At 47.3% G+C, this 17,500-nt stretch overlaps 1 protein-coding gene across 4 annotated transcripts in view; it reads left to right on the top strand.

Annotated features, from left to right (window-relative positions):
* Positions 1–17,500, top strand: part of LOC147017196 (alpha-tocopherol transfer protein-like) — a 101,988-nt gene that overhangs the window by 26,816 nt on the left and 57,672 nt on the right. The window contains exon 2 of one of the 4 annotated variants that reach the window (XM_085846654.1): positions 354–531. The exons of 1 other annotated variant lie outside the window; for it this stretch is intronic. The gene's annotated coding sequence lies outside the window, so the exon portion shown is untranslated. Of the gene's footprint in view, positions 1–353; positions 532–1,767; positions 2,065–12,047; positions 12,373–17,500 lie in introns of those variants that run through there. 2 more of the 4 variants (XM_085846655.1, XM_085846653.1) reach the window with 2 other exon arrangements.

The following is a 17,500-nucleotide window of genomic DNA, read 5'->3' as shown; positions in this document are numbered from 1 at the left end:
GTGAATTAAGTCCCCTGCTAGGTAACTGTGGCCTCCTTAAGATGCCAGCAAGGTGGCCGAGGATGTGCCTGATAAAGGGTGTAATTTAATAAGGTCATTAATTATCTTCCAAAGGGGTGTTTTCGGTAACCCAAACACCCAATTTTCTCTCATACCTTCCTTAGAGTTCCCTTAGTATGCATGCAAAGTTTTAGGCTGCTTGGTATTATGGTTTTGGAGTTATGGAGGAGACACACTGACACACTGACATTTATTATTATAGATGGAGTCCATCAGCCAAGCACTCAACATGAGCATCAAAGCATCTCCTTGGGAAAATGTCACCCTCAAATGTACCTTTGGTGTTCATACAGATGAGATCGGCAAGTGCTCTTGACACCTTTCCACGTAGCACTCTCCATTCATCTCACCTGCCGGGAGCACTCTCCATTCGTCTCGTTTGCCGGGAGTGCTATCCATTCATCTCATTTGCCAGGAGCACTCTCCACTCACCTCATTTGCTGGGAGCGCTCTCCATTCGTCTCGTTTGCTGTAAGCGCTCCCCACTCGTCTCGTGGGCTCCGGAGGCCTTAATAATAATCGCTTTTCTCTGGTGCCATTTAGTTGTGATCTTTACTTGTAATTCCTGTCTGTGCCTTGTAAATATATGCCCGTTGATTGCTGATTGTAAATATGCCCTGAATGGACATTGTTTTGTTGAGTTTTATCAACAAATATGAGACTTATTGTTGAACTGTTAAATGCTTACGACCTGCTTGCTTTCGCCCTTCCTCCATCGCTCCGATTTAGTGTGTAAGCATAGTTAGACGGGACGTTCTGCCCCACTGATTTGCTCTGCGATTAACCAATGGTCACCCACGGTTCGCTCGTCTGTACATAATAAGTAGACTGGTGGCTGTTGAGGGCAAGCCCCACCAGTTGGTGTTGCCTCGCCAAGGAGCGAGAACTCTGCTAGGTTTTGGTAATTTTAACTGACTGCCACAGTTGCCTAACAACCCGTTGGACCACTGAATTATCCGTGACTGGCAGCCTCAGGACTGATGGTCGTGCGAATGTCCGAGTAGTTCCTTCATCGTAACCCCAGACTCCGGATCCATACAGAACAAAACTTAATAGTGGTGGTTCTTTGGGTTGCATAGGTTAATTTTCTTTGAACTCTGGCACCATTTCCAAACAAACGTTGGAATATTTTCCAGCAAACAGGGCGTTGGAAATAAACAAGTGGATATGGGATAAGTAAATTAACAAGGTGTAAGTTAGGCCTAACATGAGAGAAGTGAGCCATCATCTTGAATGACTGCAGTACCACTGAAGAATGAGATTGGACAAACAGGGAAGTGAGGGGCAAAGGAGTGGAGATTAACGGAGAGTTTCGACCTCGGTAGGAAGAATAATGAATGGATGTACAGAACAACTGTTGGAAAGATGAGACAACAGACAGGTCGAACGTCTTTTAGCCAACTTCTGTGTGGCAGCCCCCTGTAGAAGAAAACATGCTCAGTCATCTAATGTGCCTTTGGACATCAGTTTGACCAAAAATATGTCTTGTAATATAACAAGGCCGGGGAGCTCACGCAAAAGAACAAGCTCAATGCAAGCTCCAAACAGGTTGAACAAAGATGCTGAAACTTTTCAGTCCCTATCCTTGTAGTCAGGGTTCTTCTTCTTTGTCCTTGCTTTTATTTTCAACACGAAGATGTTTGCAGGAAAATGTGCGTACAACACTTCATAGCAATGTTTTAAAACCAAAAATGATAGTATTCTGTGAAAGCAGGTTCAAGTCAAGTATAGTGGATGAGTGAGGTGGTGATGGGCTGAAACAAAAGCTTCCTTGCTAATGCTGAATGTCTAACTTGTATTAAGGAGGTTATGAGCAGAACTGTCCATTGATTATAAGATTTATCTGTCCATGGCAGACGACTCGTTTTGTTTTTTTTAATTTGAATACACCACTGTTTGCAAAAAGGACAGCCAAGAATGAATGGAGGGCTCTGCAGTTCAGTCCCAAAGTGGAAGTTTGTGACCCAGTACTTCTCCTCTGGCAGTCCCACTATACAGTGTGCTGTAAGTGGAAATCTTCATATTTTGCTGGAAGGATGATGGGATTTCGCTTTCTCCCTTTCCATCCTGTCATGTACATGCCATACATTCCCATTACCTCCATCTCCCTCCCTTCCCAATCTCCCTCCCTCCTCACTCTCACCTTTCCTTCCCATTCCTTTTCCCAACACATATTGTCGAAAATTAACACCCTCCTTCCCACCCCAAGCTTCACTCCACGTGAAATCACAAAGACTGTTGTAAGTCATCTGTAATTGCATGTTTTCAGATTTATTTATTTTTATATGTGCAGTTTTTTGTTTGTTTGTGTAAAAAGTCAAGGCTTCTGGAAGAGCGAGAACACATAATGGATCAGGATGCAACAGAACAAAAGGGACAGTAAAAAGAGGAGAAAAACTCCAACAGGAGGGCCGAAGGACAAAATAGACGCCAGACGTAAATGTGGCTAAAAATGAGGGACGTGGCTAAGAACGAGGGGTAGGAAAGATACAGGGAGTGGACAAGATGGATCCAGGAGCAAACTCTCAAGAAGGAAATACTGGATTTTTTTTTTGGGGGGGGGTGGGGTGGGGTGAGGTGCATTAACAGGGATAGAAAAGATGATGGTTTTGAATTGGTGGCAATCTGAGATGGTGATGAACAGCTGTCTTGAAGACATGGAGGGAAGAATGAGATTGAAGAGAATGTGGGAGTTACTTCCACAATGGGAGGGGAGGAATGAGGGTGGAAGTGAGCACTGATTCTGTGTTTTTGGAGTTTCCCTAGGAGGGGGTTGCTGATGCTGGTGGACTGTGTGAGCCCTGCAGAAACGAAGGGAGGACAAAGCACGAAGAGGGCAGAGGGTGCAACACCAGAAATTAGGTGGTAGAAGACAAAGAGACCACTGACCTGTCAGTGAGTGCGAAGTGATCGACCCAGAAGATTCAGCTTCATCGTGTGAGATTCCAATAATCTCAAAGGCCATTGTTTCCACGGCGTTAAGCTGAGTAAGATATGAGGCAGGAGTACCCCTGTTTTAAAAGTATTAAAAGCAAAAAAAAAAATTATGGCCCCTTCATGGAGTCTTAAAACAATGAGAAAAGTAAATTCAAACAACCTGTCTAGTCATGGTCAAAGTCTAAGCCTATCATTACCATAGCCTGTCAGCTAGCTGTGATTCCGAGATGAGTGAACATCACGCTGTGAGCTGTCAGGACAGACAGAAGGGTGAGGAAACCTTCTCACTCAGATATGTATTGGTGAGATAAGACCTGACTCATCCAGAAACAAACCAATTGGCTTCCGACACTCTTTGAGTCTCCACAGAATTTTATCTGCCAACGGACATATGCTGTTTTTGCCTGTGCAGTGTTGTATACAATTCAGTTTAAAAGAATGATGGCCATACTACAGACACACAGACACACACACACACACACACACACACACACACACACACACACACACACACTTTTATATATACAGGGTGACCCAAAAGTCACCTCGGGATTTCGAAATTAAATAACATTTCTGTTTTTTAATCATTTGTTTTTCTTTTCTTTTCAGGAATTAGATTAACATTTGGAAATTACTCGTGGAAAAATTCACAACTGAATAAAGGACCAAAATCGTGGAATTTTATTTTAAATTTCATCGATCAATTATTCTCACCAAAAGAGCATGGACACCGAATAATTACGTGAAATTCAGAAATTTCTTGGCCATCACGTTCCCCTGATTTGACGCCTGCCGATTATTAAATTTGGGGTTTCCTAAAGGAGCATGCAGGGCGGGGCATGATGATGGGAGGAGGGGTCGTCGTGGTCATCGGGTCTGCAAGGGATATAAGGTGTGCGCGCCGCCTGAGGCGTTGCAGTAATGCTGGAGTCGCCCGGCTCGTGAGTGTGCTGAATACGTAATAAAGGAGAGCCGCGGGCAAAGTACGCCCGCGCTCGCGCTTGTGAAACACAGCCCGGCTCGACTGTTCCCCCACTCGTGTCTGCCTGCTAAGCATCTTCTATCCAGTACACCACAGTTGGCTGACGAGGATCTTCGGATCGGCGTGTGCAAGGCGGCAAATAACCCGTGCGGTTCCAGGCTACGGAGCCAAGGGTCTCGCCAGCACGAGCATGGCAGAAGGGCGGTGCACGGCGCACGGCGCACGAACGCGTGCCCGCCTTCGTCGGAATCGACTTCGGCCACGTCGAGTGGGCAACGGCCGCGCTCAGTGTTCGTTTTATTGAGGCACGACAGATTGGGGGAATGATTTCTGCAGAGCCACGGCTAAAGAACGAGGACACGCGGTTCGGCTCGAACGCGGCGTGGGACGTCGTGCGAGCTCTGAAGAATGTCCGGGGTCTCGATGGTCGGGGCACAGCAGATGGTCCGGGGGTCAGCGCGATGTGCCAGGCGCGTACGGCCGCACGCACGGTCTGCGGCGCGGGTCGTGGGCGAGCGTTGCAATGCAGTCACTCGGACGGCGATCTGAGCACTCGAGGACGTCTACGGGGTGTGCGCCGAGAGTCATCGCCCATCATTACAGTCATAGATGGCGGTGTGCGAAGCGGTCCTTCCGTCCCGGGTCAAGACCTACTGCCGGCATGGTGTTCGGTGCAAAGCGTGCACGGTGACGCCCCGGGTCGAGTTTTGCGGCCGGGGCACAGAGATTCCAGCGACCCGGAGCGGGAGATGCTGCCGGAGTTAGACCTGCTTCCAATTGATCCGGAGATGACAAGATCAGTGGCAGGGGAGGTTGAAGTGATCGGGGCACTGATCGGGTGTCGAATTGAGTCCACTCGTGCTGCCCGCGCATCGCGTGCGTACACCGGCGAAGCGGTTGCGCCGCTTGCAGCGCCCGACGTCTCGGTGCTTTACCGGGGGCGAAGCGCCCTACTCTCGGTGTTCGTGGTGCGAGGGGAGGGGCCCGTCCTTTTGGGTCGGGACTGGCTGGCGCACCTCGGGCTGGGTCTCCGGTTCGTACCTCCAGGTGTGCCGGTGCTCTCTTCGATGCCTTCGTCGAGTACCGAGGGCGAGGTTCTGGCGGCGGGAGCCGCGTCAATGCAACGGGAGCGGCCGTTCGTTGCTGCCTGCGGCGGTGATGTACGGTTCGGGAGCGGCGAGAGCCGTATCAGCTCTCACGATGAGTTCCCGCGCTTCTGCAGCGTTCGTGAGGAAATGCGCGCCGGTGTTGTTCGGGCAGCTTCAACAGGTTGCGGTGAGCCCGTGGCGTTAAAGGAAGTCGCGAGTCACAACATCGAGTCGACAACCAAGAGACGGACTCGTGATGTGGGTTGTGGGTTGCTGTTCATTGCATATTTGTTTTTCATTGCTCGAGTGATGCGGTTTAACGTTGTTGAGATAAATGCCAGCAGTTCCCGTGTGAGAGTGAGTTTGGTGGAGATCAATCGATGGGATTTGTATTATGATCAATGTGATGTGGGGGCTTTGAGAGAGGTGGGGGCGAATAAAGAGGGTTTATTGGCCTCCAGTTGCCCCAGGCCACGGGTGGTTGTTTTGTCAGGTGCTGGGATTTTATCAAAAGAACGCGCTGTACGGAAAAATGAGTTTGCAATGGTTCAAATGTTATTCCTATTGATTTATAACGAGCCTGTAGTTAAAATGTGGTTTAAATGGAATTGCTACCGTCTAACTGCCGTGTGGGTCTCGGAGATCGACTTGGAGCCGGGACTCGTGCGCTGGTCGGCGTTACCCCCACCTCTGCTTTCAGCGAGGTCAGACGTGCCTGGCGCCTGGGGCATGGCTCTCTGGGTGCGCTCAAGGCCGTTTTGGCCATGCGGTGGAATCTCAACTGATTATGGTGCGTGGGGTGTTGGGGAGTGTTTGTTGCTTCCAGCCAAGGGTGCCGAGAGCGTTGTTGGTTGGTGGAGGCAGTCGCGTGGTGTTGAGAGAAGAGTTGGGCTGAGCCGTTGGAGTCAGCAGTGGAGTCGGGAGACGGGAGAAGCCGGCAGTTGAGTTGGAGTCGAGAGAAGTCGCCAGCAAGCGACGTAACGGTCCGAGCGATCAGGCCCCGAGTTGGTCGAGCGACGTTGAGGAGTGAGTGGGCTCTTAAAGAGCATCAACTCTAGAAGAGCAATGCCCGTTCGCTCCTCTGAAGCATCGTCGGCCAGGCCCGATTGACCAGGCCGCAGGGAAAACCAAGCGACCAAGAAGGGCAGCCCGCCAAGCTGCTCGAGCCGCTTAAGCGACTGACGCGTTTGGTGACACCCCCCGGTGAACAGAGACATACCGAGGGCCCCCACAAACAAAAGATCCATCGAGTCGCCACGATGGCGACAAGGTAACCTGCCCGGTCTCTGGGAATTCCCTCGGTCATCCCAGCTCCGAGGAATATTAAAGGCTTACGAGCCGGTTCTTTCTTTCTTTCTTGGGGTTTGCATGAAAGTCTGTGGCACATTGTCAACCAAGTAGAACTGATTAAGTGCATGTACATAATAAATAGATATTGGCTGTAAGTTTTTGCTCATGTCTTGTCCCCTATCCCCATTCATTGCATTGCTTACGTGTGCGAATAAATGTTCCCCATTTTTGAATGTCACCTGCTCGTTGCGTCCCTTCCTCCATTGACTGCCATAATTGCGTTCGGAATAATTAGCTGGCTGATTAATAGCGGATAAAACGTACATCTGGTCCGACGGGGCTTGGCGATATAAAACCGCTCGGCAATCGCAAACGGAATGAGCTGCTTAAAGCGGCTCATTTTCGTGCAGGCTCCGTTGAGGTATAAACTCCCGGCATTTCTGTCTGCGCGAATAATTAGGTACATCGACAATTCGGCGATCGACCCTGTAGCGCATGGACAGAAGAGTTGGCTGGTTTATGGTGTGGATAAAAGCACCCGTAGCTGGGTTTCGGCGTTGATCCAAAAGCTGCGACTCGATTTCTCGTTCGGTGGGCGCGCACAGCCGCAGTTGAGCTAAAGGCGGTCGCCTGCACGCCGAATGGGCGAAAATCCACAATAATATTAATATAAATATAAATATATATATATATATATATATATATATATATATATATATATATATATATATATATATATATATATACATATACATACACACACACACACATTGGGGAGAACAAGTATTTGATTCACTGCCGATTTTGCAGGTTTTCCCACTTACAAAGCACGTCGAGGTCTGTAGTTTTTATCATAGGTACACTTCAACTGTGAAAGAAGGAATCTAAAACAAAAATCCTGAAAATCACATTATATGATTTTTAAATAATTAATTTGCATTTTATTGCATGAAATAAGTATTTGACACATCAGAATAACAGAACTTAATATTTGGTACAGAAACCTTTGTTTGCAATTACAGAGATCAGACGTTTCCTGTAGTTCTTAACGAGGTTTGCACAGACTGCAGCAGGGATTTTGGCCCACTCCTCCATACAGATCTTCTCCAGATCCTTCAGGGTTTGGGGCTGTCGCTGGGCAACACAGACTTTCAGCTCCCTCCAAAGATTTTCTATTGGGTTCAGGTCTGGAGACTGGCCAGGCCACTCCAGGACCTTGAGATGCTTCTTACGGAGCCACTCCTTAGTTGCCCTGGCTGTGTGTTTCGGGTCGTTGTCATGCTGGAAGACCCAGCCATGCCCCATCTTCAATGCTCTTGTTGAGGGAAGGAGGTTGTTGGCCAAGATCTCGCGACACATGGCCCCATCCATCCTCCCCCCAATACGGTGCAGTCTTCCTGTCCCCTTTGCAGAAAAGCATCCACAAAGAATGATGTTTCCACCTCCATGCTTCACGGTTGGGATGGTGTTCTTGGGGTTGTACTCATCCTTCTTCTTCCTCCAAACACGGCGAGTGGAGTTTAAACCAAAAAGCTCTATTTCGGTCTCATCAGACCACATGACCTTCTCCCATTCCTCCTCTGGATCATCCAGATGGTTATTGGCGAACTTCAGACAGGCCTGGACATGCGCTGGCTTGAGCAGAGGGACCTTGCGTGCGCTGCAGGATTTTAATCCATGATGGCGTAGTGTGTTACTTATGGTTTTCTTTGATACTGTGGTCCCAGCTCTCTTCAGGTCATTGTCCAGGTCCTGCCATGTAGTTCTGGGCTGTTCCCTCACCTTTCTCATGATCATTGAGGCTCCACGAGGTGAGATCTTGAATGGAGCCCCAGACCGAGGGAGATTGACTGTTATCTTGAACTTCTTCCATTTTCTAATAATTGCGCCAACAGTTGTTGCCTTCTCACCAAGCTGCTTGCCTATTGTCCTGTAGCCCATCCCAGCCTTGTGCAAGTCTACAATTTTGTCCCTGATGTCCTCAGACAGCTCTCTGGTCTTGCCCATTGTGGAGAGGTTGGAGTCTGATTGATTGAGTGTGGACAGCTGTCTTTTATGCAGATAACGAGTTCAAACAGGTGCAGTTAATACAGGTAATGAGTGGAGAATGGGAGGGTTTCTTAAAGACAAAACGAATAGGTCTGTGAGAGCCGGAATTCTTTCTGGTTGGGAGGTGATCAAATACTTATTTCATGCAATAAAATGCAAATTAATTATTAAAAAATTATACAATGTGATTTTCAGGATTTTTGTTTTCGATGCCGTCTTTCACAGTTGAAGTGTACCTTTGATAAAAATTACAGACCTTGACGTGCTTTGGAAGTGGGAAAACCTGCAAATCGGCAGTGTCAAATTCTTGTTCTCCCCACTGTATATATATATATATATATATATATATATATATATATATATATAATGATACCGGAGCCACAAGAGAAATTATACATATATAATTCCAGCAATGTGTGTGCGTGTGAGTGTGCGTGTGCGTGTGCGTGTGTGTCCGCGACCGCTGTTTCTCGACAACCACTGGTCCGATCAAATTGAAACTTGCCAGGTATATTACTGGAGCCCTGTGGATGTGCCTTTTCAAGGTTTGATATTAATCGGACAAGTGGTTCCCAAGTTATGGCCATTTATTTAACAAACCAATGACAGGACACGGTGCTATGACGTCACGATTGAAGTCACAATTCTTCTTCTTCTTTTTTTTTGTATTGTTTTTTTTCCCCCACGTACGGCCATGCATGTACGGGCATGCACGTAAGGACCCGCATCGATAGACAGGATAGAGGATAGGATAATAATAGGACAAGCCGGTAGGCGGCCTTGGGTCGCCGAGCATCTGATGACCTTTGACCCCTGACCTGAGTTAATCTAGTACGAAGTACTTACGAAATTGCAATTGAATCGGTTAACCCGTGTATGAGCAAGGGGGCTTTGAATAATAATTTTGCCTGAACAATGCACTCATTGACCTTTGACCCTTGACTTCGCCAAGATAGGTCAATATGTCCTGAAGCTTAAAGCGGCTCGTTTTCGTGCAGGCTCCGATGAGGTATAAACTCCCGGCATTTCTGTCTGCGCGAATAATTTGGTTCATCGACAATTCGGCGATCGACCCTGTAGCGCATGGACAGAAGAGTTCGCTGGTTTATGGTGTGGTTAAAAGCACCCGTAGCTGGGTTTCGGCGTTGATCCAAAAGCTGCGACGAGATTGCTCGTTCGGTGGGCGCGCAAGGCCTCAATTGAGCTAAAGGAGGTCGCCTGCACGCCGAACGGGCGAAAATCCACAAATATATATATATATATATATATATATATATATATATATATATATATATATATATATATATGTATGTATGTATATATATATATATATATATATATATATATATATATATATATATATATATATATATATATATACATATACATATACATATACATATACATATACATATATATATATATATATATATATATATATATATATATATATATAAATATAAATATATGAGCCTGGTGTTGGCGCAGTGGTTAAGGCAGCGGCTTGGGATCCAAAAGGTCCTGAGTTCAAGCCCCGTTCGGCCACTGAATTAATACACCAGAGGGTTGACTCAGCCTGTCATCCTTCCGAGGTCAGCGAAATGAGTACCAGTGTACTGGGCCGGTGTATACCCCGGTTAAAATAGGTGTATCATATCCCTGTGTCGTAAGAGGTGACCAGGGTTGCGTCAGGAAGGGCATCCAGCGTAAAACATGTGCCAAATCACTATGCGGATCATACGGATGATCCGCTGTGGCGACCCCTAACGGGAGCAGCCGAAGGAAGAAGAAGATATATATATATATATATATATATATATATATATATATATATATATATATATATATATATATATATATATATAAAATTCCAGCAATGTGTGTGCGTGTGCGCGTGCGTGTGTGTGTGTGTCTGCGACCGCTATTTCTCGACAACCACTGGTCCGATCAAATTGAAACTTGCCAGGTATATTGCTGGAAGCCTGTGGATGTGCCTTTTCAAGGTTTGATATTAATCGGACAAGTGCTTCCCAAGTTATGGCAATTTATTTACCAAACCAATGACAGGACACGGTGCTATGACGTCACGATTGAAGTCAAAATTCTTCTTCTTCTTCTTTTTTCTTTTTTTTTTTTGTCTTGTTTTTTTCCCCCACGTACGGCCACGCATGTACGGGCACGCACATACGGCCACGCACGTAAGGACCCGCATCGATAGACAGGATAGAGGATAGGATAATAATAGGACAAGCCGGTAGGTGGCCATGTGTCGCCGAGCATCCAATGACCTTTGACCCCTGATCTGAGTTAATCTAGTACTAAGTACTTACGAAATTGCAATTGAATCGGTTAACCCATGTATGAGCAAGGGGGCTTTGAATGATAATTTTGCCTGAACAATGCACTCATTGACCTTTGACCCTTGACTTAGCCAAGATAGGTCAATATGTCCTGAAGCAAAGTTGTAGTACCCCTTGAGTACTATGTACCGATGAACTTTCATTCGTATCGGTTAATCCGTGTCGGAGCAAGGGTGCCTTGAATGGTAATTTTGCCCGAAAAATGCACTTATTGACCTTTGACCCCTGACCTACTCGAGATAGGTCATTATGCAAATGAGCAAAGTTGTAGTACTCATTACGGTCTTTCAGCATGTAAAGATTCATTCGACTCGTTCAACCGTCTTGGAGCTGGTGTACTTTGAATTTTCATCGGGAATGCTCAATGGCCCTCGGATACCCAAGTTCAGAGGGTTACCATTTGGAAACTATGACATAGAAAAAAATGGATGTCATAGAGCGGATAGAGAATCACCTAAAGATTATGCATAACAAATCTCATCGACTTCCATCGACTGATAACTACTCGGTATCCATTTGAATGAAAAGTACCGAAAATGCGGTTTGATATCGGAAATCCCCAAAGTTCAATGGGGTGCTGTGGGTGAACAAAGATATAAATCGAAAATCCGGCTCGATTATTTGTGCACAATGCATTCCAGATGATTACTGTGAATTTTTATGACCATCTGACCGTAACCCTAGGAGGAGTAGCATTTGGCGCGAAGGCACCTCCAGCTCTCGCATATTATCGATTTTTGCCCTTTGACAAACAGCCTATCATATTATGATAGTCATCAGCCTATCATATTATGAACAGATTTGGATATTGGGCCATCTGAAAATTTTTGATTGCAGTGGAAAATGGCTGCCACAGCCATCAGCGGCTGAATTTGAGATGGCCAAATATCCAAATCTGTTCATAATATGATAGGCTACTAGTGTGCCAAATTTGGTGCTTTCCTCACAAAATGCACAATTGTTATGCTATATTTAGCTAAGTTTCCCCACTAGTTAGGTTGACAGGATAGGTTTGCCGGACAAAGAGAGAAAGGGGAGGGAGACGAAATTATAAGGAAAATATATATAATTCCAGGTGTGTGTGTGTGTGTGTGTGTGTGTGTGTGTGTGTGTGTGTGTGTGTGTGTGTGTGTGTGTGTGTGTGTGTGTGTGTGTGTGTGTGTGTGTGTGTGTGTGTGTGTGTGTAAATATGTGGAGTTCCATTTATGACCCACAGTTCAGTTTCGCTCAGGTTAAAGCCCATAATGTTATGCTTGTTTGTTCAACTTGAAGTTTGGACTCCATCCGTGATACTCGGGATTGCGGTTGTGGCAGTTGAAAGCTATTAAAAAAAATAATGAATGAAGTGGGTCAATCTGTACTTGTTCATTTTGTTCATGGCAGTCTGCTTGTATCTGTCTTTCTCTGCCTCTCTCTGTAATTAGCCTTTCTGCACCAGGGATTTTTGATGGTGTGTGTTCTGTATTGGTACTATAGGTACACATTCCTGGGTCAATTTCTATGTTCATGCCAGTAATCGTTTTGTCCAATTGAACAACACGCAGCAGAGATCAAGGTGGCCAGAAGAAAAACGGAAAAAATAATCTCCATCTCCTGAAAGTACAAGGTATGGTGTGTCATCCAGTCATACATTTTTCCTAATTGGAGGAGTATTGGATCACAAAAACATTTATATCATTTGATAATTAATTCATCCATGAAACTATGTTTGGAACACACACTCACACACACACACACACACACACACACACACACACACACACACACACACACACACACACACACACACACACACACACACACGGAGATGGATACTTTGAGACCTAGTAGGATGTTCCATCTCCTGAAACCCACCCACGTGTGTAGATAGCGGTCAAAAATAGCAGCTTCACACACCTTTGTTGCATTGAGTGTTGATATACCTGTGATTGCAACAGCTTTCATGTCGAGTCCCACTCATATGTTCAGTCCCGAAAATGTGTTCTCCTTCTTATTCCTCTTAAAATAAATTGATCAACACTTTTAATGCTCTCATATCCAATGTATCTGTTTTCAAGCATGCTTTCTCCAAGAACGGTGCATAAAGCAGGGTTAAGCAATAAATCAGTTCACTCTGTCTAGTAGTCTCTTTCTTTGATTGAGGAACGACTTAATTTCAATTGAATGTTGTATTTTGAACACTGCAGAACAGGAATTGGAACACGAATCTGCATTTTATCAGTACTTTGGTGCTGAATTTGGCAAATTGTGTTGAATCTCGTCCCGAGCACGCATGCGGACAGTGCGGTAAAGCAATTGCTTCAATCTGATTTTCAAACAAAGCTGAAAATCATTTCAAACAGGAAACTTGCTGTTTTTAGGGCCATCACAAAGGACACAAACAACAGGCACAAATAAATAATTTGGCATGTCAATTAATGTTGTGTAAAAGAGGGTGCGTCAATGGTAGTAAACTTCAGAGTCTTTGTTTGTTAGTGTTTTTCTCCAGACTGTCGGCCTTGAACTTCTTTTTTTATTTCAAATGAATTATATTGTCAAAGGGCGGAGGAGCTCCTTGTGAGCCAACGGCCATCCATATCGAGTGCCCAACTGTGTCTGCGGACGTCCTCCTGCAGTTGGGTTACTTTTTTATTAGGAGGTTGGTGACAGGATTTGCACTCCGGCCACCGTAAAACCCTTCATTCCGCAAAACACAAAAACGCAAAAAAATCTGAAAACCCACTCCGTGAGAGTACCTCCTTTGCAGGTTCCCTTCGCAGGGCAGCTCACCGGATGACAAGATTGGGGCAAAGCCTTCGGGACCCCCAATCTTTGATAACAGGAGGGAAACCATGGGGTAACATCCCTGGGTCAGATTGCGGGAGAGTGTGTCGGAGTGGTGCTGAGGTGTCGTCCACCAGACGGCGGTCTCCTTGGGTTAACCTGAGGCGGTCCCTTCGGGTGGGTGCCTGGAATGTCCTATCCCTAAGAGAGGATGATCACCTGTCTCTGTTATCATCTGAGCTCAAGCGTTTGGACATCGGGATTGCAGCTCTCTCTGAGGTTCGGAGACCGGATTGCGGCGAGATAATGGTGGGTTGTTACACCTACTATTGGTCTGGTCGCTCTGATGGTAACCATACCCAAGGAGTTGCTGTAGCTGTGTCCAATAAGCTGATCCCAATGATAATTGAAGCAACACGGGTCAACGAGCTTATTATGAGATGAAGGATTCGTCACTCCTTAGGTGTCATTTCCCTGGTCTCTGTTTATGCTCCGACTGAGGCGAGTGATCTCACCGTGAAGGATGCATTCAATGCCACGCTCGAGTCTGTGGTTGATCAGTGCCCCAGACGAGATACACTTCTAGTCTTGGGGGATTTCAATGCATCGACTGGAACTGATAGGGATGGTTATGAGGTGTGTGTTGGTCCCCATGGGTCAGGAACTATGAACCAGAATAGCACTAAGTTCCTTGACTTTGCAAGAAGTCATGAACTTAGGGTGGCTGGTTCAAGGTTTCAGCGCCCACAAGCTCATCGCTGGACTTGGTATTCCAATGCTGGCGGTGTGGAAAAGGAGATTGACCATGTCCTCATTGACGGTCGTTGGAGGATGATCCAGAACTGCAGGGTCCACCAGAGTGCTCATTTCCTCAATACTGACCACAGGCTTGTTGTAGCAACTCTAAAGCTGCACCTTAAATCCTGGAGAATGGTACCATCCCAGCCTTGGCTGGATGTTGGGCAAGCTCAGGGATGAGAGAGTAGCAGAGGAGTTTGCGAACAGGCTGAGTGGACACTTGGGGGGTCCTGAAGAGTTGTGGAGTGCCTTCAAGACCACCGTCCTTGATGTTGCCGGTGGATGTCTTAGAACTCACCGCAGGGCAAAGAAGAATTTCACCTCTCAAGGGACACTGGATACCATTGACCAGAGTCGCAGGGCCAGGCTGAATGGCAGAGCTGAGCTGTTCAGGGAGCTGAGGCGTAAAACTGTACGTGCACTGAGGGTGGACAAGGAGGCCTATGTGCGAGGAATCTGTGAGGGGGTTGAGCATCACCTGTGGACAGGTGATTCTCGTCCCGCTTACAGGGGAATTCGCGCATTGCGTTCATTCAAGCCCATCCCTCGGAGCACTGCAGTTAGAGCAGAGAGTGGAAGTCTCTTGACAGAGGAGTCTGAAGTGAAGGCCCGCTGGGCCGGTTACTTTGAGCGGTTGTACCAGGCTGATCCCCCAGCTGTCGAGTTGGACGTCAAGGGTGTTACAATCCCTGTTGCTGACCCTCGAATCAACTGTGGTCCACCTTCGCTTGTGGAAACACGGGCTGCGGTGAACCGGTTGAAATGGGGCAAAGCTCCAGGGATCTGTGGCATCCATGCTGAACTTCTCAAGGCTGGTGGAATTGCTGCACTTGTGTCGTTGCATGCAGTTTTGTGCTCTTCCTGGAACACAGGCATCATCCCAACTGATTGGAAGAGGGGCCTTGTTGTCCCTCTCTGGAAAGGGAAGGATGATCGCCAAGACTGCAACAACTACCGATGGGTGACGCTGCTCTCAGTGCCGGGCAAGGTCCTTGCTCGGATAATTCTCGATAGGGTTCGCCACCATCTGCTTGAGCACCAGCGTCCAGAGCAGTCAGGCTTTACACCAAAGAGGTCAACGATTGACCGTAACCTTGCTCTTCGCGTCCTCACCGAACGCAGACGAGAGTTTCGGCAGGGGCTGCTTGCAGCCTATTTTGATCTCTGTAAACGTTCGATTCAGTGAATCGGGATGTCCTCTGGAGGATTCTTGGTCTTTGTGGGGTGCCACCAAAACTGATCGTTCTGATGTCTGAACTCTACTCTGGTACTGAGAGTGCTGTGAAGTGTGGTGGTACCATGTCTGACTTATTTCCAGTTGTTACTGGAGTTCGTCAGGGGTGTGTACTGGCCCCCACACTTTTCAGCACTTGTATGGACTGGATTTTAGGGAGGATGTCGGAGAGATCAAGCTGCGGTGCATCATTTGGGAATGTCAAGATCTCGGACCTTGATTTTGCAGATGATGCAGTCATCTTTGCGGAGACTTTAGATATCCTTTTGGGGGCCCTCGAGGTGCTGAATGAGGAGTCGGAGCCGCTGGGATTACGGGTTTCTTGGGTCAAAACTAAGATCCAGGCTTTCGGTGACATCTTGGATGCTGCTGTCCTGTCTGTGTCTGTTTGTGGTGAGGATGTTGAGGTCGTGTAGAGATTCACTTACCTTGGCAGTGATATTCATGTCTCTGCTGGCTGTGAGTCAGAGGTCAATAGACGTCTGGGTCGGGCCTGGGGAGTCATGGATTCACTGGATCATGGGGTGTGGCGCTGCCGGTACCTGTGCGGGAGGACGAAAGTCTGAGTCTTCAGGTCCTTGGTACTTCCAGTCTTGCTCTCTGGATCCGAGACTTGGACTCTGACCAAGGATCTGAGACGGAGACTTAATTCCTTTGGTACCAGGTCTCTTCGGAGAATCCTTGGCTATGGCTGGTCGGATTTTGTGTCCAACGAGCGGTTGCTGAGAGAGACTAGGATGAGATTTGTTACCTGCATAGTCCGTGAGCGTCAGTTGCGGCTGTATGGACATGTGGCTCGTTTTCCTGACGCTGATCCTGCTCACCAGATTCTCTCAGTGAGGGAGTCTCATGAGTGGAGGAGGCCAGTGGGCCGACCACGTTCCACGAGGTTGCAGCAGGTTGACCATCATCTCAAGGAGATGGGGATGGGCCTGGCATCTGCCTGGGGGATGGCCAGACGGAGGCCCCTGGAGTACCGGCGGAAAGTGGACGCAGCGACGCTCTGTTCTGGCACATGCTCCCATACCTGACCTGACCTGTTATAGATTCAGCGGTGTCGGGGCTCGCACCCGACTCTTGACCCTAGTGTTAAGGATTCGGATGAGTGATTTCAATCACGCTCTACTCTTGACAGCCAAATGTTGAAGATTCGGCTTCACTTAACAGCACTGCCATCTCCGGGTTATAACGCCGGCTGGTTCGGCACAATTCTCGGGCTACGCGCCTCAGATCATGATACCAAAATACACCTGTGCCTTGCCAGCTGGGGAAATAGACCCCGGTTACAGACCTGTTTTGTCAGAGACCGAGCGGAGTCTACCAGTCCGTAACCATTTTGGTTTTATATCCAAATCGAGCGGATCGTTCCTCGGCGCGGCACGAACAAATTCAAGCCGGCAAATGTTATATAACTCAGCAGATATATTGGGGACACATCGGGGAACACAACACAAGCAAAGCATTCACGACAATGTTTTAATTAATCTATAACCCGTTCTTAACTCGGGAGCTACAGATTACGGGTTTCGAAGGGAACCCTGGCGAGATAAACCTTCGACAACATGCAGACAAGACACGGACAGCATGCATACAAGAGACAGAGTACTTGGTGATGCCTCATTGACGAGAGAGAAAAAGTGTCGAAGGCACGAATGTGGCTCGTGACAAGCCGATGTCTACGGATTCGAGCGCCCAAACTCAAACACGCCATGTGGCAAAATGGCGCTCCTCCTCCTTCTCCCGACACCGCTTGCACACGCAGCCTCAGTGCGTTTTGACCCCAAGTAAGGTCGACGGCACAAGACCGTCAGATCGATGGTGGGTTTCAGCTGGTTTCTCACAAGGTCCAGTATACAAGTCCAGGCCTGGCCTGTTCACAAGGTTAGGCCAAATTGGGGTTTTGGGCTCCGCAGGCGGATCGATGGGACCACAATACGTG

Source organism: Eptatretus burgeri, chromosome 11, assembly GCF_056783735.1.
Source record: "Eptatretus burgeri isolate ZD-2024b chromosome 11, Ebu_testis_v1, whole genome shotgun sequence".
NCBI classification, from domain to species: domain Eukaryota; kingdom Metazoa; phylum Chordata; class Myxini; order Myxiniformes; family Myxinidae; genus Eptatretus; species Eptatretus burgeri.
The sequence above is the reverse complement of the archived record's forward strand: the minus strand, read 5'-3'. Positions and strand labels throughout refer to the sequence as shown.